Below are 22,558 nucleotides of genomic sequence, written 5' to 3' on the forward strand. Positions count from 1 at the left end.
CCTGCTGTGAAAGTCCATGCACGAGACATCTTAAGGTCATCATAGTACAGTACCATTGCTAGCACAGTAACACCCCTGTGGACTACAGCTGCGATGCGCCTAATATATGTGGACAGTCTGACACACGCTGGTCAGTCCAGCGGTATACACAGAACTCCTTCATGCAAGACATGTGGACCAGGCCTGTCAGTGTGGATGTTAATAGCCATGTAGATGGGTATCACACATAAATACTGGTATACATTTGCCCCCATAGGTTATACAGTCATACACCCCTGTCTGTCCTGCCACATAATACCCACTGGTACAGAGATGTCATGGCCACATACTACCCACTAGTTAGTGACATATCTGAACAGCATTCCACTACTTTGTCTGACATACATGACTGTCATGGTGGCCCAGCAGAAGTACATCTGGCAAGTATCTGGACATGTCATCTCACTGGATAAGTACAGTAATGTGCTAGGCATGTAACAAAGCACAGTGCCAGCTACAGGTAGACTGACTCAACACTGGGCTACATCTCCCATGTGGGGATACACATGTACCTGCATAGATAGGTTCTACAGGCATGTCACATCACAGAGTAACAGACACCTGTGTGAAAGTGCATAACCACAACCAATGTGAACACAGCCACAGCCACATATGGTAAGCTAGTGTACTATTACAGTATATGGACTATCTGACCTACACCATCCTCATATAAGCCACTCACACAACACCCCTATATATACTGGGCCGCTAGACAGTGTGGTCTGATGCCTGCCTGTCTGTGGTATGGGACATGTGTGTGTTCACCCCTACAAACATGTAAGCTGTTAGGGTGACATACAGTGGAGCAGCATGCAACATCTGACAGGCAGGACCTGGAGCAATGACATCTACAACAGTCTTTATACAGGCCAAGGTACATATTCAGTATACACACATTGTCGACAATTACCAGACTTACACATACCTCAGTATTGTACACAAAACCACATAATGGCCAGGCTATGTCCTCAATTATAACACCTACTATACATAACATGTGTAGCAGTCTGATATCTCACTGGCTTGTTATCAGATATGCTGTCAATGACTATGAAGTACAGAACATATGCACCCCTACTGCATGACATATGTACAAAGGTTGACAGAGTTGTGGCTGGAGGCACACAAATACAGGGCCAATATTGACATGTCGCTGCAATACCCTCATACATATACTGTCATAACAGGGTTTGTTGCACCATATGTCCTATGAGGGATGTGACGTTGGTAACTCTCCCGGCTGTCATCATCTACTGCCTGCTATCCTCACACTACCTTCTGCATTCCACAGATAGGTGCACCGTAGCTGACACATGAAACCAAAGGCACAACACTGCCCAGTCTCCGGATGACCCTGCGGATGGGGACCCCTCATATACATGGGACCGACATGGCAGGTATTGTGACATGTATGACAGGCATATTCAGACAAACACTGTTAAACCAACAGTACTCCACATGCAGTATAGCAGCACGTACAGTCTGTAGTCAGGTCAGGCACATCCCCCTCCTGTTTGTTGCCCTCTTTCCACAGTGTATGTTGTTAGAGGTAAATCCCCAATCCATCTGAGATGCTGTTTGCCAAACAACAGATCGAGTTCTTGCTCACAGTGACTGCAAAGGACCAACACCACCATGTTGTTCCTAGGTATTGGAGTGTGTTTCCATGCAATTGGCTATGGGCCTGTTACCACAGCCATTCCACATGCAATCAGCTAGGGGAGGGCTGCAATTCATGCAGAGGCCATCATCTGATCATGAGCATCACTTACATTACACATGCTACTGCCTAAGCATAGCAGGTGTGGGTTTCCAAATCCACTGGAGAGGGAGTGGGAATGGTAGACAGAGGAAAATGCATGTCAGGAAGTGGTGGTAGAGTAAAACAGAAGCATGTCTGTGTCACACACCTACCAGCACAGGGTATCAAACCCCCAACAACTATGTAGTGCTATCACAGTTTGATGCAGTTATTGGTTGCGCCACATGGGTTACCTGCTGTGGAGCACTAAGAGCATCTTTGTGATGATGAGTGACATCTGCAACAGGGATATGGTAGATATACAGTAGGTGATGTACACATGCCTTTCTGCATGAACAGCTGCCAGCATCAACACAGGCACACTCACACAGGGACGCACACACATTGACATACTTGGCAGGACCAGGAGTGCAACTCATTACTAATGTGATTGCTACAACACATCGATGTGCGGGTATCACATGCACCACATGGGTCATACGGAGGTCGTATGGGCATAGAGTATGATGAGGTGTCAGACATCAAACAGCATGCTTCAGTATGCCCTGGGGGGTTGTAGTGAGTGTGGATGTGGTCAGATGCACCATACAACACACACACGGACACACAGGGTGCCAGTACTGACATGCATGGGTGCATGTCTGCATGGCCTGCATGGCTGTGTGGTGGTCAACTGTGCCAGCAAGCTGTACAAGGGTAGGGGATGGGTATACCTTGGCATCAGGCCACATGACGATGGTCTGCATTGTGCCTCAGGCCTGTGGTTTCTGCATCTGCCCACAAAGGTGGGTATTGCATCCCCATCCAGTCACCTGCATGATTATTGTGTGTGGCCAGTGTTGTGCATCACTTGCCATGTATATGTTCCTTACTCCATGACATGGATGGTGTCTGGGATGTACACACCTCCCACATGGATGTACAGTGACATGTGAAACTGTACCTGGGGTGTCTGGACCATGTTGTGAACACAGATTATCATTGGATGTGCCAGTCATGCCCACCTGTGGCAGGAACTGGTAATGGGCAGCAGGTTTACCCTGCACCAACATTGATAGCATGCTAACAGCATTCCCTGATGTCAGTGTCATCTGTCCATATAGGGCATGTTATCAGGCATGGTATGTCCTTTGGGAGTCGCATGTGAAGGCACCACGGGTGGTGCAGGTGTCCATTTAGGAAAATGGTGGAGGTGCACTGTCTGCATGTATGTGCATATTGGACAGATGGTCAGGGTGACATGCCCGCTGTTGCCCACTGCTATCACTGCAGCATTACTATCAGTGACCAATATGCAGTATACTACCCACATATTGGCTGTTGCCTAGGCATGTGTGTGTGCTCTGGGTAATAGTGGGGTTGCTAACTGTGATTGGCTGGTCTTGATGTCACATGTCTGGGTATGCCTTTGCACACCTTCCTCTCAGCTAATTTACATATGGAATCCCTATATGGTTGACATGGTGATATATAGTAGGGTCACCATAAAAGAACTAAGCAAAACCCCCTCCACATTAGCCACAGGTGTCACACACACTCACAGCCACCTCTACACAGGATACATGTTACACACACATGCTCACACACACCTGTTATGTCTGGGAGTAGAACCCCTACCTAACTAGTTTATCACACTACAGCACTACGCAGTTATAGTACGCGCCACGGACATTACTGGAGTACCTCTTCCCCAAAGGTGTATTTCACAATGTATGACATCAGCAGGGTTACCAAAGTAGGCCATTTCGACTGTACAGCGAGTGACTAGCCTAAAATACATTGTTCCCTACACAGACCGTGAGACACACACAAAACATCCACAACTGACATGTGTGGGTATAGAACCCCTGACTGAGGTCTATATCACACTACAGCAGGAGGCTGTTATAGGACGCACCACAGGGATAATAGAAGAACTGTCTCCCCAAAGTTGTATTTCACAATGGATGACATCAGCAGGAGTGCCACAGTAGGGCATTTGAAATATACTGCGAGTGAGTAACCTATAATGCATTGTTCCATAAACACACACTGAAACACACACAAAACATCCAGAACTGCCATGGGTGGGGATGGAACCCTACCACTGTTCTAAATCACACTACAGCAGTACACGGTTACAGGATGGGCTACACTCTTCCCAGAGGTGTATGTCTAGGTGAGTGACATCAACAGCCTTGCCAAGGTTGGGTATATATATTGTACGGAGTGTAAGTAGCCTAAAAAGCATTGCTCTCTACACAGACACACACACACACACACACACACACAAATAGTTGTCAGGTCTGGGGTTAGAACCCCTACCTAACTACTTTATCACATTACATCAGTATGCAGTTACAGGACGCGCTACAGCAATTACTGGGTGTGACATTCCCAGGGGTGTATTTCTAGATGAGTGACATCAGCAGGCTTGCCAAAGGTGAGTATATGAATTGTACAGAGTGTGAGTAGCCTAAAAAGCATTGCTCTCTACTCAGTCAGACACACACACAGCTCCACACACAAACACACAGTTGCTAGGTCTGGGGTCACTGCAGTGAAACTCCAGTTAAGTAAAACCACGGACTACCAAACAGCTCTCCCTGGGAAATGAACCACTTAGGCACCAGGGCGAACTTTTCCCTTTTCCTCAGTGTAGTGCGATCTCGGAGTTGGTATATTTAGTTACGGGGTGTGGGGGGGGTGAAGCCCTCCACTTGAGTGGGTTTAATTTCTTTCCATTGGTGTAGTTTCCCTGGTGGCCAAGTCGTTCATTTACTGGGAAAGGTGGCCAGAAATATGTGGTTTCACTTAACTGGAGTTTCACTGAAGTGGAGTCGGCAATGCTGCACTCGAACAAATGAAAATTCAGTAAGTAAACAGTAGATCCATATATATATATATATATATATATATATATATATATATATATATATATATATATATATATATATATATCTATCTATCTATATATATATATATATATATATATATATATATATATATATACCTATATACACACACATATATATATATATATATATATATGTATATATACACACACACACACACACACACACACACACACACACACACACACACACACACACACACACATATATATATATATATATATATATATATATATATATATATATATATATATATGGGTCTACTTTGTTTCACTGAAAGCACACTTCACTGAAACTCATTTCGTCAAAGTCTCATTTCACTGAAAATGAATTCCCTCAGCACAATTCACTGAAAGCTCACTTCACTCATTTGACTGAAGCACATTTTGTCTAAACAGGTATATGCCCTGTTACCCTGTGTAGTGCGATCATGGAGTTAGTATATATAGTAAAGGGGGATGTGGGGGGTTAGGATTAGGCCCCCCCCCTAGTTTGGGTATATATTATTTTCTGGAAAGAGTTATTCATTTGACTTGTAAGAATCCATGTCTATGGTATACTACATTTAAAATAGGTGGGCGGGCTACACCTCCCACACCCCCCATGTGGGGGGGCTGTGCCCCCCACACCCCCCTTACCATATATACTAACTCAAGGATCGCACTACAGTGGGGGACAGGGCATATACCTGTTTAGACAAAATTAGTTTCAGTCAAATGAGTTTTCAGTGAAGTGAGCTTTCAGTGAATTATGCTCAGTGATTTCATGTTCAGTGAAAGGAGACTTCAATGAAAGAAGTTTCAGTAAAAAGTGCTTTCAGTGAAACAAAGCAGACCCATATATATATATATATATATATATATATATATATATATATATATATATATATATACTTACATACACACACACACATTTTATATATATATATATAATGTATATAGTATATGTATATATATGTATAAAATGCATCATACTGCAAAATCTATTATTCTAACACCTTTCAAATTATATAAGGGCAATATCTGAACCTGATTTAAATAATGTGTCCCTCATCTCATGATTTCTTTAGCTTTCTGTTTGATTGTTGAGCTAAGCAATTGGGATATGTGAAAGGGGAGTTACACACACTACTCTGGGAGAAATGAACTGAGACAATATATTACTGTGTAGCAGTAATTCAAGTATGTATTTATTCATTTTATTGCAGTCATACTTTTGAGGTGTACAGTCACATCAGACAAACGGTTGTAATTAGTCATCAAATCTGTGTGATTTATGTATGTTATATAGGTATAGGTATGTGTGGGCGTTATAGATGCTCCGAAGTGATCATGATTTTACAGAAGGTTGTATTTTTGCCTCATACTAAGGTCTGATTTTTGCCTCATATTTTGGTCTGTTCCTAGTAATCTTTGTGTTTCTTTCTATCACATCATAGGTTCATAGGTGTGTATTAGGGGATTCATGTCAGTCCATCGACAGTTCAAAACAACGAAAGTCAGTACTGCGAAATGAAAGCATCGACTGTTGAAAACATCAACAATACAGTCACGTAAAGTAAAGTAAAGTAAAGTCACAAAAACAAGTGCTAACATGGGTCCTGCAAGGGGGAAGTAAAGGATATGATATGATACTGTACCCATACTAAACTCTGCAATATCATATCCTTTACTTCCCCCTTGCAGGACCCATGTTAGCACTTGTTTTTGTGACTTTACTTTACTTTACGTGACTGTATTGTCGATGTTTTCAACGGTCGATGCTTTCGTTTCGCAGTACTGACTTTCATTGTTTTGAACTGTCGATGGACTGACATGAATCCGTATTAGGCTAATGGCCCTGGAGCCTTTACAAGCCTAGTCCATAGAAATGCCCTGGCATTGTGCCATCCGACATTAGTTCCCAGTGCCTCTATCAAGTGGAGCCACTGGAGTGATCCCTGAGGTGAACTTTCTATTTCCCATTCACTCATCAAGATTTCTCTTGAAGAGGGCCAGTGAGGTGCTTTGCTTGACATGTATGGGAAGTTTATTCCAGAACATGGGCAGTCTCTGGGTTATGAACCTGTCCCTCCAGCATGTTCTGTTGATTGTGGTAATGAGGTTGAGGTCGCTGGAGCATGTGGTGCGGCGGGATTGGGATTTCTTTACATGTAGCACTTCTAACAGAGCTGGGTCAGACATGGCTTTGTAAGTCAAGCAGAGATTGCCTTTTTAGTAGACGATATGACACAGAGAATAGATGGAGTTTTTTGAGTCTGTCCATGTAGGACATGTGTTTAAGGCCTAGGATCCTCTTTGTGAGTTACTTTTATGGCCTTTCCAGCTGTTGCATGTGTCTGGTGAGGTACATGCCAAGTGGGGCATTATACTCGATGATTGGCCTAATGAGGGAAGAGTAGCGAGAGATGATGACCTCTTTCTTCCTGGATACAAAACCCTTGGTAATGAGATGTGCCACATAGAAGGATTTTCTGAACACAGTGGCAATGTGGTGGTTGACGGAGAGGTTGCTGTCAACCTGTGTCCCCAGATCTCTTATAATGCTTCAGTGTTCAGTGGGCTCCCATCAATGTGGTAATTAGTGGGAACTGAGTTTTTCCCAAAGGGGATGACAATGCATTTTTTGGCATTCAGCTTAAGGCCATGGTTTTGACACCAGTCATTGGTCTCAGTGAGGCCTTTCTGTAGGATGTCTGCATCACTTGGTGAGTTAATAATGGCCCTCAGCTTGCAAACGTCTGCAAACTTGGTCAGCCATAGTCCCTTTGTGTTGGCCTGGACTTCTGAGAAGTAGATACTGAACAGGAGAAGACCCAGGACCAATCCCTGTGGAACTCCACTCATGACTGATTGGCAGTCTGACTTGGAGTCCTCTACTTTCACACTGTGAGTTCTATCTGTGAGCCAATTTGCAACCCACCTAGTGAAATAGGGGTCGATGCCTAGTTTGGTGAGTTTATCAATAATTCCCGAGTGAGGAATGGTATCAAAGGCCTTGGCCAGATCAAGGTAGGCTGTATACCCTGCCTTACCTTCATCCACAGTCCTGGTGACTGACTCAAAGAAGTCAACCAGGTTGAGCAGGCATGATCTCCCTTTCACAAAGCCAAATTGCATGGGGTCTAGAGTTTGGAGATTTCCTATATCTTTGTTAATCAAGTCCATGATGATGCGTTCCATAGCTTTACATATCAGACTTGTCAGGCTAATGGGGCAATAATTCCCAGGGTCTATAGTCGCTCCCCCTTTATGGAGAGGGATGACTGTAGCAGTGCACCATTTGGTAGGGACAAAGCCTGAGGTGAAGCTGTGACTGAACAGGGCACACAGATGTGGTGCCAGTTCACTTTGTAGTTCTTGTAGAACACAGCCAAGGATATTATCTGGTCCCATGGAAGCTGTATTCTTGGCATTGGACAATGCAGCTTTTACCTGTGCTGCAGTAATGCTGGGTGTCTGGCATTCTTCTGGTATTGTAATTGGTCCTTTGGGGGCAGAGAGGGGTAAAGTTTTCATGAAATCTGTCAGCCAATATGCTTGCAATATCTGTTTGGCTCAGTATAGGAGGTACCATTGTGCAGTATCTCAGATCAAATCTTGTTATTTCCATGGAGGTTCTTGATAAAGCTATATAAGGCTTTGTGATTGTTTTTAGTGTCTGCTGCAATTCTGCCTTCATAGCTGGCTTTACAGGATTTGATGAGGGATCTCAACTTTTTGTTGAGGCTAATAAGGGTGTTTTTCCAGTCCTTGGACTTCACCTTTTTCTGCAACAGTTTCTTCCTTCTGTTGTAGAGTTTATTAATGACAGGGGACCACCAGATTTGGCTTCCTTTTTTGCAGGAGAACATCTTGGTTCTGTTGGGTATGGTTAGTTCCATGCATTTGTGTGCATGTTCGTATAGTGGATCGGTGCATAATTCAGCATTCATGCAGCTATTTTCCATTGGCATGGATGCCGTGAAGTTAGCCACCTCTGTTTTTAAGAGTCCAAAGTTTGCCTTGGAGAAGTTTTGCAAGGTCATTACATTTGTGGGGGGTGTTGGTGAGATGTGGATTTCCATGGTGATTAGTTTATGGTTGGATCTGACCAGGGAGGGATTCACTATTGGTGTAGAGCAACAGTGGCCCATGTTAGTAATAACCAGGTCAAGGATATTGCTTCCTCTAGTGGGGGTCAGGATGAGCTTGTCTAGGGAATCGGAATTGATGAATTCCAGGAAGCATTGGGCCAGTGTATTTGTGCTTGAGTAGTTTTCCCAGTTCATGGAGGAGTAGTTGAAGGCTCCTACTAAGAGAGTGTTGGGTTGGACCTTTGATAGATTCCAGGGTACTTATGAATGTGGAGTGAGAGTCTAGGGATATGGTTGTGGACCTATAGCAGACTATGATCTGGATCGCCATCTTACCCAATGTTAGTTGTACCTGAAGTATCTCAGATTTGTTATGCTGGGCTACTAGTCTGGAGGTGTGCATATCCTTTATGAATATGGAGACACCACTGCCTTTGGAGCTTCGGTCCATATTCTGGGGCTGAAAGGTGTGGAATGAGTTATAGCATGGTAGCGCAGGGGTGCTTTCTGCCGCTTTAAACCAGGTCTCCATTACAGAACAAATGTCGATGTTCTCCATTTTGAGGAGTGCTTCGAGCAAGTGCATCTTGAGATTTAGACTTCTAGCATTGAGTAGCATGACCTTCTGATTGCATTTATTTACAGCTGTTATGGTGGTAATTTGGTGTTTGGAACACCGCCTAAAAAAGGCACTATAGGGGTGGCAAGAGCCTTAGCCAGTACCTGGAAACCCAGGGGTGAGAGATGCAGGCCATCTCTGGCAAAGCATCGAGGTCTGTCAATCATGTCATCCCAAACAGACAGATACTGGATCTCCTTAGAATGACACCAGAAACTTAGCCAATTGTTGAAGTCAATCATTTTTTTGTTTGGACTGCGGTATCACTCTGGGGGATGGCAGGATACTGCTCAGGGCTTGTGTCATACCTGCCTGGGCCACATAATCTGGGAGCTCCACTATGTTTCTTTTCATGTAGTCCAGGGAGGTGTGTCTCAGGGTATTCACACCCACATGGACACTGATAGAGTCATACTTCTACTTGTTGTGGAATGACCTGAGTGCATGTGCTATGTGTCAGATTCTGGCACCTGATAGACAGCTGACTGTCACTTTCTCCTTATTCAATCTAATGAGTAGGACATGTGTGTGCCTCACTTTTGAGTTGCCTATGATTAGTGTATTGGGAAAGGTGTTTAGCCTTAGGGCTTAGGCTGAGGGCACACTGTGTAGGTGAGCTAATTGTCCTATGGTTTGTGTGTGTTGTGGTGGTCAAGTGCATTTCTGCTGTTTGGGTAAATTTCTAATGACAGCCTCTGCAAAGGTGGGTGTGTGGTTTGTGTTTTTATGTGAGAGCTGTGTTAGTTGGTGTTCTGGAGGGCTATGTGTTCATGTGGTGTGGTGCAGGTGTTGACTTTATCCTCTTGACCAGCTAGTCCAGTCTTGGCTGGAGAGTGCATAGCTTCCAATTTGTGATAAAAGTGCATCTCTCACAAGTCTAAGTGTTGGGAGGTAAGAGGAGAGGGTTGTCTGTGTACATGAGGCAGTTTCTACACTGCCTCAAAATGCCTAAATGAACCAGGTTAATAGGAGGAAGCACAGGGAACTGCCCTTTAATCTTGCCAGGAGGGGTGGTCATAGTTAAGTACTGGAGATATTTCCTTGAAGAATGGCTGTGCTGATGGCACTTAAGTGTGCTACAATAATTGCTACAAAACCTGTTGAAGTGCAAAGTGATGAGGTGATTTGAAGTGCAAGAGAGAAAGAACTAACAAGATCTAAGGGAAAAATCGAACAGCAGACTTTCTAGTACCAGTAATAGTTTACCTCAGCTCGGTGACACAGTGCAGAGCTTAAACAAGCACAAATCCATGCACATGAGGGCTTTTAGACCAGAAAGTTGAAGGGGTGGAAAAACTGCTCAAACAGCCAATAAACTACAATTTCTGGGCCAGAAACTACTCATCCTGTGGTAGATTGGCTACCCTCTCACTCCCATTGATAAGCTAGAAGGCTTCCCTACAACACATAAAGGCTTGGGAGGCTCAGAGTCTTACAAACAGTCCTGGATACAGCAAATATTTATCAGGACTAGACTAGTTACAGGAAAAGCAGGAAACAAGCCTAGATTTTTAACAGAAAAGCAGCTAAAACAGCAGTAAAAGCAATTCAAATGCAGTGCAAGCTAGCACACTTGAGTGTGTATCAATATTAAAGCAAACACAGGTTCAACAAATGCAATTAAATTAAAAAAATACTAAAAACAAGTGCAGAAGCCAGTAAATTAGGATAAAATCAAGATGGAGGCACTTAGAGTATCAGAAAACAATGCCAACAAATATATAAACAATTCAGTCAAGTAAAATTTAAGACAGTGCAGAACTCTGATCAGTTAGAAAGTGCCAAAAATATAGTTATCAGTTCTATTTCCAGATTCTTTGAGAAGCACACTCAGTCAGAAAACAAGGAGATTCTATCAATAGTAGATTCTAGCAAAGTATTTAAAAAATGGAAAGGGAGAAAGGAGGAACAGAAGATAATTCAAGGTTAAGAAACTAAGTGGGTTGGCCTTTTCAAATGTTCTCTCTGTATTAGAAAGAATGAGCTAATGACACTAGACTGGGAGGAGCATCCCAGATCCAATTTACAGTAGGGGTGAGCAACTCCAAAGCCAACAATTATAAGAACAAAATACCAATAGTGAGGGAGAGTGGGAAACTATTTTAGGCAGAAAACACTGCAGAAATGTTTATCACAGCAGAAAACTAGCAGTGAGCCTCTAAATGAAAGGAGGAAGGAGACACTAGAGAAACCTTTTAACTGCACACAAATCACGTATATGACACTCCTTGGCAGGAAATCAGAACAAAGAAAACAGATGCTTAACAAATGGAGGAAATTTCCAGTTAATACCTTTCCCACAGTGAAGCTAGCTAAGAAAGCTTTACAAATTGTATGACAGTAAAAACCTTATATATCAGGCCATGTAAGGCAGACAATTTTAGTACAACTGTGCAGATTAGTTTCTAGTGAGAAAATACAGTCAAAGGTATGGAGACGACAATAAAAAGTGCTATAAATGGCTAGAATAAGCAATACCTAGTAAAAATAAGAAAAAAGAGGATAATTATTGTTATATATCACAGATCAGACTTGTGGTCAGTGCCCCCCTTCTCTCAGCTCAGTGTGTATAGACTGAAGTCCTCTCAAAATTAGGGCTTATAGAAGGTACAACCTGAAACAACTTAAAAAGTTCAAAGGAACCTATGAGTGCTAGTCTAAGCGCTAGACCAGCTAGCAACCAATCAACCCAATCCTCTTAGTAAGGGGAAGAAGGCTTCTGATAATTGAAGATGGCCTGGGACATGTGCTCAGAACAAACAACCACTGCAACAAACAGGACCAGAGACAGCAAATCTGAACTGGGATTATGCTACAGCTACTAGCTATACAATTTTAGGCAGAAAACACCACAGAAATGTTTATCACAGCAAAAAAACAGCAATGAGCCTCTAAATGAAAGTTTTAAACAGATATAGTGAAAGCTTTTAACTGCAAATAAATCAGTTATATGATACACTCCTTATCAGAACATCAGAACAAAGAAAACGGATGCTTAACCAATCAGAACAAAGAAAACAGATGCTTAACCAATGGAGGCAATTTTCAGTTAATGCCTTTCACACAGCGAAACTAGCTAAGAAAGCTTTGCAAACAGTGTGACAGTAAAAACCTTCTATATCAGGCCCTGTAAGGCAGACAATTTTAGTACAATGCAGATTAATTTATAGTGATAAAATACAGTAAAAAGTATGCAGCAGACAATAAAAAGTGCTATAAATGGTCAGAATAAGCAATAACTAGTAAAATAAGCAAAAAAAAAAAACAGGATACTTACTGTTATATAGCACAGATCAGAGTTGTGGTCGGTGCCTCTCCTCTGCTCAGCTCAGTGTGTATAGACTGAAATCCTCTCAAAATTAGGGCTTATATACCAGAAGGTACAACCTGAAATAACTTAAAACAAAGTTCAAATGAAACAATGAGTGTAGTCTATGCCCTAGACCAGCCAACCTTCACCAGCCAGCAACTAGTCAACCCAATCCTCTCAGTAAGGGAAGAAGGCTTCTGCTAATTCAAGATGGCCTGGGACATGTGCTCAGAACAAACAACCACTGCAACAACAAACAGGCCCAGATACAGCAAATCTGAACTGGGACTATGCTACAGCTACTTGCTATACTATTTTAGGCAGACAACACTACAGAGATGTTTATCACAGCAGAAAACCAGCAGTGATCCTCTAAATGAAAGTTTTAAACAGATAAAGGAGCAAGGAGACTCTAGAGAAAGCTTGAGGATTGCAGTCTGTAAAATATCATTGAGGATTTCAGTCTGTAAAAAATGAGAGACATAGCTTCATACTTAATAACCCTCAATCAAAAGCATAGTAATGCAAATCCTTCTACTCTAGCAGCTTTCTAAGTACACAACAGCTATATGTGTTCCTGATTTTGAATGGTTGTATCTCATAATTTATTAGCTTTCTCCTTGATTCTTCAGTGACGAGGTTGTGAGGTACAGAGGGGGGAAAGGATTGCAGTATATCCAATAACAACAAAGGTGGCCATAATTTTTCTTTCACTTTCATTCACTAATATCAACATTGCACACAATAAGTGACTGTGTTGGTCTGGGCAGGATGTGTGTGAAAACAACTGATCACTGGCACTGTAGCAGAGCAAGTAGCATTACCAGCTCACAGTGCTTGGTTCCTACATTGGGTTTTGGCTATAATTCCCTGTGTGTGTACAATCTGTTTGTACTCACTCACTGTGTGGGTTTTATCCAAGTGCCTTGGTTTCCTTCCCCAGACCATCAGCTGCATAATTTACGCTTGTCATCATCTATGTTTTTGCATTCAGCCCACTCTAACATCAGACAGGTACAATGAAAGTAACTTTTGGAGGGGAGGAAAGCCAGATATTTTCCTCATACAGGACTTGTATCTCTGTAAGCATTTGTCATCTCACTTTATTGGGAAGTACTTACTTTTTAACTTTGAGCATTAAGCATTAGACACAACTTATTTTCTTCTTTGTTTTTAAACACTTTTATTGCATTAACACTTGTGACATAGGCAAACTTACATTTATATAACAGGAAGAACAAACATATCAACAAGAAAAGGAAAAAAAGGAGCTCCAAGATGCGCCACAAAGAATCTGGCACCCTATGGCGTCTGGGAAACTAGGAGCCTGCAGGATTCCATCATTGTTACTTCCTCCATTGTTATTACAGTAGAACCTTGGGCATTTAAAAATGTGTTAAAACTTGGAGCAAAAAATGTTAAAAAGTGTGTATAAAATAAAACAAGAAACAAGTCATCTATCTGGAAAGTCTATGGGAAAGATTAGGGGATGTGGAAGGGGAGCTGGGGAGGTGCAGGGAGATCAGTATGCAATAGCAAGAGTATGGAATTCTTTGCCTAGGGTTTCATTTCACCAAAGGTTGGCATTGTTTATTGCAGTAAAACATGTGATATGTATACAATCCATAAAGTGGCTATAATGAGTGAGTACTGAGGTAGTTTGTGGATGAAAGTGACTGACATGCATTTGATCACACGTGATGGTCACTGATCTAAAATAGTAGAGTACCCCACCATTCCAGTTAGCCCCATCCATTCATTTCTTGCAGCCCTCTTCTTTGAAGTCAACAGCTGACACAGGTAATATTTCTGCTATAACTCTGTAGAACATAGGACCTTACTTTATTTATTTATATTGTTATGTATGTATTTGTATTTGCTTTTTTAAGTGATGTACACACAGACCATGTATACTGGTGCTAGAAAAGATGAATGCAGGTATAATAAGAATGGATAAATAAAACCAAACCTTGTGGTTGACTAACAAGGAAAGGTGATTTGGGAGAGAAGAAGATTTAAATGTTGAAGACAGAATAAATGAAAATGTAGTGTCAAACTGGAGAAGGAGGACAACACTGATGAATTACTAACAATGCTGAGCTGATGATAAATTTATTATGGAGACTATTTGAAATATTTTGTATTCCACCTGCAGAAAATTGTCACCTTAAATATAATTTTGTAATTATGCTTCAGCTGCCATGGCTGCTAGTGCCTGGAATGTTGCATTCCAAGACTATCCTTTGCAACAAAGGAAGCAGAGACAAGACTAAGCATAACACCAGCTGACAGAGTAGCAGATTGTGAAATATCCCCATGTGAATAGGGATACTGTAAGGGACTTTGCCAAACTAAATCACACACAAGCTGAATGAGTACAGATGCACAGTATGCCAATTCCAGTTGACACTAAGTAATGTGTAACTTTAACTATCTTAGCTGTAGGGACCTTTCAGCAAATGACTGTGCGTGTGGGTGTGTATGATTTTGTGTGTACCTGTGTATGTATGTGTATATGTGTGTGTACATGTTTTTACGTGTCTGTGGATATCTGTGTGAGCGTGTGTATAATTTTGTGTTTACATGTGTATGTGTGTATATATATGTGAGTGGGTGTGTGCTTGTATGTGTCATCTGTATGTTTGTGTGTAGGTGTGTGCTTATATATTTGTATGGGTAAATGTGTGTTTGTGTGTCTATGTGTACGTGTGCACGTGTGCACTTATCTGCATTTATATGTGTGGATGCGTGCCTGTATGTGTTGTGTCATGTCTATATGTTTGTGTGTGGTTATATATTTGTATGAGTAAAGGTGCGTTTGTGCATGTGTATGTCTGCCTGTGTGTATATTTATCTACATTTTTGGGAGTTTGTGTGTGTATATATATATATATAGATTATATTTTATGTATATATATATATATATATATATATATATATATATATATAGCTTACAACCAATATGTTGAAATGCAAAGCACGTTTTACTTAAATAAGCAAATTTTTTGTTGAATTTGTCATTTCTGAATTTGCACAAGTTCGAAAATCGACATTCAAACTTTTGAACTTCCAATGTGTTTATATGTGTTTATATGTTACATATATAAAAATCTCTCTCTATACATACACATATATAATATACACACACAGTATATGTGTGCATGTGTATACTTATATATATATATATATATATATATATATATTTACACACACACACACACACACACATATTATACATACAATTACATGCATAGATATATACATGTGCATGGATATATGTATGTGTGTGTGTGCATTTATATCTGTACATGTCAGTGTATGTGCGTGTTTGTGCATATTTATATGCGTATGTGGGTGGGTGGATATTAATGTGCATGTGTGTGTGTGTATTATATATGTATTTGTCTGTGTGAATTTTGGATAGCCATTAAAGAAATTTTACATCATAGCCAAAATTCTACTCAAGCCCTCTCCCTATAACTCACCACCTGAAAGTGCAATACAGTTCAACTCATATTTATTTTATTTGTTTATTTACTTAACATTTGTTAACAGGAAAGTCCAACTTGGAACTGAGCCAATTTTCAGAGGAGGCCCGGGAGAAACACTCCAGACGCATGTCTTTGTAACGTGGGAGGAAACCGAGCACCTGAAGGAAACCCACACTAATGCAGGAATACATGCAGACTCACACAGAAGGCACCCCTGCCGAGAATCATACGGAGAACCTCTTGCTGTGAGGTAACAATGCTATCACTGCACCATTATAGATAGTATGTATTTCAAACCAAGGATTTCTTAACATCTAATCCCAACTATGCCCAATAGCCACTCATCACCACATCCACTTTCACCTTCAAATCTGTCCCCACATCATATATAAACTACTCTTAGACACACTTAAACCATGATCCTCTACAGCTGATAAGCTTCCAAGTGAGTACATAAAATAGCAGCCACTAGCACTGCCTGTCCTGTCTCAATCCTTACAAATAGGTCCAGTCCAGGAATCCTACATTTCTCCTCACTGAAAAAAGTCATAACATTATCCTCACATTAAAAGAGGAAATTAAATAGACATTAATAGATGGAGTTTTTTGAGTCTGTCCATGTAGGACGTGTGTTTAAGGCCTAGGATACTCTTTGTGCGGTACTTTTATGGCCTTTCCAGCTGTTGCATGTGTCTAGTGAGGTATATGCCAAATGGGGCATTATACTCGATGATTGGCCTAATGAGGGAAGAGTAGGGAGAGATTACGACCTCTTTCTTCCTGGATGCAAAACCCTTGATAATGAGATGTGCCACATAGAAGGATTTTCTGACCACAGTGGCAATGTGGTGGTTGACGGAGAGGTTGCTGTCAACCTGTGTCCCCAGATCTCTTATAATGCTTCAGTGTTCAGTGGGCTCCCATCAATGTGGTAATTAGTGGGAACTGAGTTTTTCCCAAAGGGGATGACAATGCATTTTTTGGCATTCAGCTTAAGGCCATGGTTTTGACACCAGTCATTGGTCTCAGTGAGGCCTTTCTGTAGGATGTCTGCATCACTTGGGGAGTTAATAATGGCCCCTGACTTGCAGTTGTCTGCAAACTTTGTCAGTCATAGTCCCTTTGTGTTGGCCTGGACTTCTGAGAAGTAGATACTGAACAGAAGAAGACCCAGGACCGATCCCTGTGGGACTCCACTCATGACTGATTGGCAGTCTGACTTGGAGTCCTCTACTTTCACACTGTGAGTTCTATCTGTGAGCCAATTTGCAACCCACCTAGTGAAATAGGGGTCGATGCCTAGTTTTGTGAGTTTATCAATAATTCCCGAGTGAGGAATGGTATCAAAGGCCTTGGCCAGATCAAGGTAGGCTGTATACCCTGTCTTACCTTCATCCACAGTCCTGGTGACTTGACTGACTCAAAGAAGTCAACCTGGTTGAGCAGGCATGATCTCCCTTTCACAAAGCCAAACTGCATGGGGTCTAGAGTTTGGAGATTTCCTATATCTTTGTTAATCAAGTCCATGATGATGCGTTCCATAGCTTTACATATCAAACTTGTCAGGCTAATGGGGCAATAATTCACAGGGTCTGTAATCGCTCGCCTTTTATGGAGAGGGATTACTGTAGCAGTGCACCATTTGGTAGGGACAAAGCCTGAGGTGAAGCTGTGACTGAACAGGGCACACAGATGTGGTGCCAGTTCACTTTGTAGTTCTTGTAGAACACAGCCAAGGATATTATCTGGTCCCATGGAAGCTGTATTCTTGGCATTGGACAATGCAGCTTTAACCTGTGCTGCAGTAATGCTGGGTGTCTGGCATTCTTCCTGAATTGTAATTGGTCCTTTGGGGGGAGAGAGGGGTAAGGTTTCCACAGAATCTGTCAGCCAATATGCTTGCAATATCTGTTTGGCTCAGTATAGGAGGTACCATTGTGCAGTATCTCAGATCAAATCTTGTTATTTCCATGGAGGTTCTTGATAAAGCTATATAAGGCTTTGTGATTGTTTTTAGTGTCTGCTGCAATTCTGCCTTCATAGCTGGCTTTACAGGATTTGATGAGGGATCTCAACATTTTGTTGAGGCTAATAAGGGTGTTTTCCAGTCCTGGGACTTCACCTTTTTCTGCAACAGTTTCTTCCTTCTGTTGTAGAGTTTATTAATGACAGGGGACCACCAGATTTGGCTTCCTTTTTTGCAGGAGAGCATCTTGGTTCTGTTGGGTATGGTTAGTTCCATGCATTTGTGTACATGTTCGTATAGTGGATTGGTGTATGATTCAGCATTCATACAGCTATTTTCCATTGGCATGGATGCCGTGAAGTTAGCCACCTCTGTTTTTAGGAGTCCAAAGTTTGTCTTGGAGAAGTTTTGCAAGGTGATTACATGTGCGAGGGGTGTTGGTGAGATGTGGATTTCCATGGTGATTAGTTTATGGTTGGATCTGACCAGGGAGGGATTCACTATTGGTGTAGAGCAACAGTGGCCCATGTTAGTAATAACCAGGTCAAGGATATTGCTTCCTCTAGTGGGGGTCAGGATGAGCTTGTCTAGGGAATCGGAATTGATGAATTCCAGGAAGCATTGGGCCAGTGTATTTGTGCTTGAGTAGTTTTCCCAGTTCATGGAGGAGTAGTTGAAGGCTCCTACTAAGAGAGTGTTGGGTTGGACCTTTGATAGATTCCAGGGTACTTATGAATGTGGAGTGAGAGTCTAGGGATATGGTTGTGGACCTATAGCAGACTATGATCTGGATCGCCATCTTACCCAATGTTAGTTGTACCTGAAGTATCTCAGATTTGTTATGCTGGGCTACTAGTCTGGAGGTGTGCATATCCTTTATGAATATGGAGACACCACTGCCTTTGGAGCCGGTCCATATTCTGGGGCTGAAAGGTGTGGAATGAGTTATAGCATGGTAGCGCAGGGGTGCTTTCTGCCGCTTTAAACCAGGTCTCCATTACAGAACAAATGTCGATGTTCTCCATTTTGAGGAGTGCTTCGAGCAAGTGCATCTTGAGATTTAGACTTCTAGCATTGAGTAGCATGACCTTCTGATTGCATTTATTTACAGCTGTTATGGTGGTAATTTGGTGTTTGGAACACCGCCTAAAAAAGGCACTATAGGGGTGGCAAGAGCCTTAGCCAGTACCTGGAAACCCAGGGGTGAGAGATGCAGGCCATCTCTGGCAAAGCATCGAGGTCTGTCAATCATGTCATCCCAAACAGACAGATACTGGATCTCCTTAGAATGACACCAGAAACTTAGCCAATTGTTGAAGTCAATCATTTTTTTGTTTGGACTGCGGTATCACTCTGGGGGATGGCAGGATACTGCTCAGGGCTTGTGTCATACCTGCCTGGGCCACATAATCTGGGAGCTCCACTATGTTTCTTTTCATGTAGTCCAGGGAGGTGTGTCTCAGGGTATTCACACCCACATGGACACTGATAGAGTCATACTTCTACTTGTTGTGGAATGACCTGAGTGCATGTGCTATGTGTCAGATTCTGGCACCTGATAGACAGCTGACTGTCACTTTCTCCTTATTCAATCTAATGAGTAGGACATGTGTGTGCCTCACTTTTGAGTTGCCTATGATTAGTGTATTGGGAAAGGTGTTTAGCCTTAGGGGCTTAGGCTGAGGGGCACACTGTGTAGGTGAGCTAATTGTCCTATGGTTTGTGTGTGTTGTGGTGGTCAAGTGCATTTCTGCTGTTTGGGTAAATTTCTAATGACAGCCTCTGCAAAGGTGGGTGTGTGGTTTGTGTTTTTATGTGAGAGCTGTGTTAGTTGGTGTTCTGGAGGGCTATGTGTTCATGTGGTGTGGTGCAGGTGTTGACTTTATCCTCTTGACCAGCTAGTCCAGTCTTGGCTGGAGAGTGCATAGCTTCCAATTTGTGATAAAAGTGCATCTCTCACAAGTCTAAGTGTTGGGAGGTAAGAGGAGAGGGTTGTCTGTGTACATGAGGCAGTTTCTACACTGCCTCAAAATGCCTAAATGAACCAGGTTAATAGGAGGAAGCACAGGGAACTGCCCTTTAATCTTGCCAGGAGGGGTGGTCATAGTTAAGTACTGGAGATATTTCCTTGAAGAATGGCTGTGCTGATGGCACTTAAGTGTGCTACAATAATTGCTACAAAAACCTGTTGAAGTGCAAAGTGATGAGGTGATTTGAAGTGCAAGAGAGAAAGAACTAACAAGATCTAAGGGAAAAATCGAACAGCAGACTTTCTAGTACCAGTAATAGTTTACCTCAGCTCGGTGACACAGTGCAGAGCTTAAACAAGCACAAATCCATGCACATGAGGGCTTTTAGACCAGAAAGTTGAAGGGGTGGAAAAACTGCTCAAACAGCCAATAAACTACAATTTCTGGGCCAGAAACTACTCATCCTGTGGTAGATTGGCTACCCTCTCACTCCCATTGATAAGCTAGAAGGCTTCCCTACAACACATAAAGGCTTGGGAGGCTCAGAGTCTTACAAACAGTCCTGGATACAGCAAATATTTATCAGGACTAGACTAGTTACAGGAAAAGCAGGAAACAAGCCTAGATTTTTTAACAGAAAAGCAGCTAAAACAGCAGTAAAAGCAATTCAAATGCAGTGCAAGCTAGCACACTTGAGTGTGTATCAATATTAAAGCAAACACAGGTTCAACAAATGCAATTAAATTAAAAAAATACTAAAAACAAGTGCAGAAGCCAGTAAATTAGGATAAAAATCAAGATGGAGGCACTTAGAGTATCAGAAAACAATGCCAACAAATATATAAACAATTCAGTCAAGTAAAATTTAAGACAGTGCAGAACTCTGATCAGTTAGAAAGTGCCAAAAATATAGTTATCAGTTCTATTTCCAGATTCTTTGAGAAGCACACTCAGTCAGAAAACAAGGAGATTCTATCAATAGTAGATTCTAGCAAAGTATTTAAAAAATGGAAAGGGAGAAAGGAGGAACAGAAGATAATTCAAGGTTAAGAAACTAAGTGGGTTGGCCTTTTCAAATGTTCTCTCTGTATTAGAAAGAATGAGCTAATGACACTAGACTGGGAGGAGCATCCCAGATCCAATTTACAGTAGGGGTGAGCAACTCCAAAGCCAACAATTATAAGAACAAAATACCAATAGTGAGGGAGAGTGGGAAACTATTTTAGGCAGAAAACACTGCAGAAATGTTTATCACAGCAGAAAACTAGCAGTGAGCCTCTAAATGAAAGGAGGAAGGAGACACTAGAGAAACCTTTTAACTGCACACAAATCACGTATATGACACTCCTTGGCAGGAAATCAGAACAAAGAAAACAGATGCTTAACAAATGGAGGAAATTTCCAGTTAATACCTTTCCCACAGTGAAGCTAGCTAAGAAAGCTTTACAAATTGTATGACAGTAAAAACCTTATATATCAGGCCATGTAAGGCAGACAATTTTAGTACAACTGTGCAGATTAGTTTCTAGTGAGAAAATACAGTCAAAGGTATGGAGACGACAATAAAAAGTGCTATAAATGGCTAGAATAAGCAATACCTAGTAAAAATAAGAAAAAAGAGGATAATTATTGTTATATATCACAGATCAGACTTGTGGTCAGTGCCCCCCTTCTCTCAGCTCAGTGTGTATAGACTGAAGTCCTCTCAAAATTAGGGCTTATAGAAGGTACAACCTGAAACAACTTAAAAAGTTCAAAGGAACCTATGAGTGCTAGTCTAAGCGCTAGACCAGCTAGCAACCAATCAACCCAATCCTCTTAGTAAGGGGAAGAAGGCTTCTGATAATTGAAGATGGCCTGGGACATGTGCTCAGAACAAACAACCACTGCAACAAACAGGACCAGAGACAGCAAATCTGAACTGGGATTATGCTACAGCTACTAGCTATACAATTTTAGGCAGAAAACACCACAGAAATGTTTATCACAGCAAAAAAACAGCAATGAGCCTCTAAATGAAAGTTTTAAACAGATATAGTGAAAGCTTTTAACTGCAAATAAATCAGTTATATGATACACTCCTTATCAGAACATCAGAACAAAGAAAACGGATGCTTAACCAATCAGAACAAAGAAAACAGATGCTTAACCAATGGAGGCAATTTTCAGTTAATGCCTTTCACACAGCGAAACTAGCTAAGAAAGCTTTGCAAACAGTGTGACAGTAAAAACCTTCTATATCAGGCCCTGTAAGGCAGACAATTTTAGTACAATGCAGATTAATTTATAGTGATAAAATACAGTAAAAAGTATGCAGCAGACAATACAAAGTGCTATAAATGGTTAGAATAAGCAATAACTAGTAAAAATAAGCAAAAAAAAAAACAGGATGCTTATTGTTATACAGCACAGATCAGAGTTGTGGTCGGTGC

Source organism: Protopterus annectens, chromosome 3.part1 (genome assembly GCF_019279795.1).
Source record: "Protopterus annectens isolate FY-2018-M chromosome 3.part1, PAN1.0, whole genome shotgun sequence".
NCBI classification, from domain to species: Eukaryota; Metazoa; Chordata; order Ceratodontiformes; family Protopteridae; genus Protopterus; species Protopterus annectens.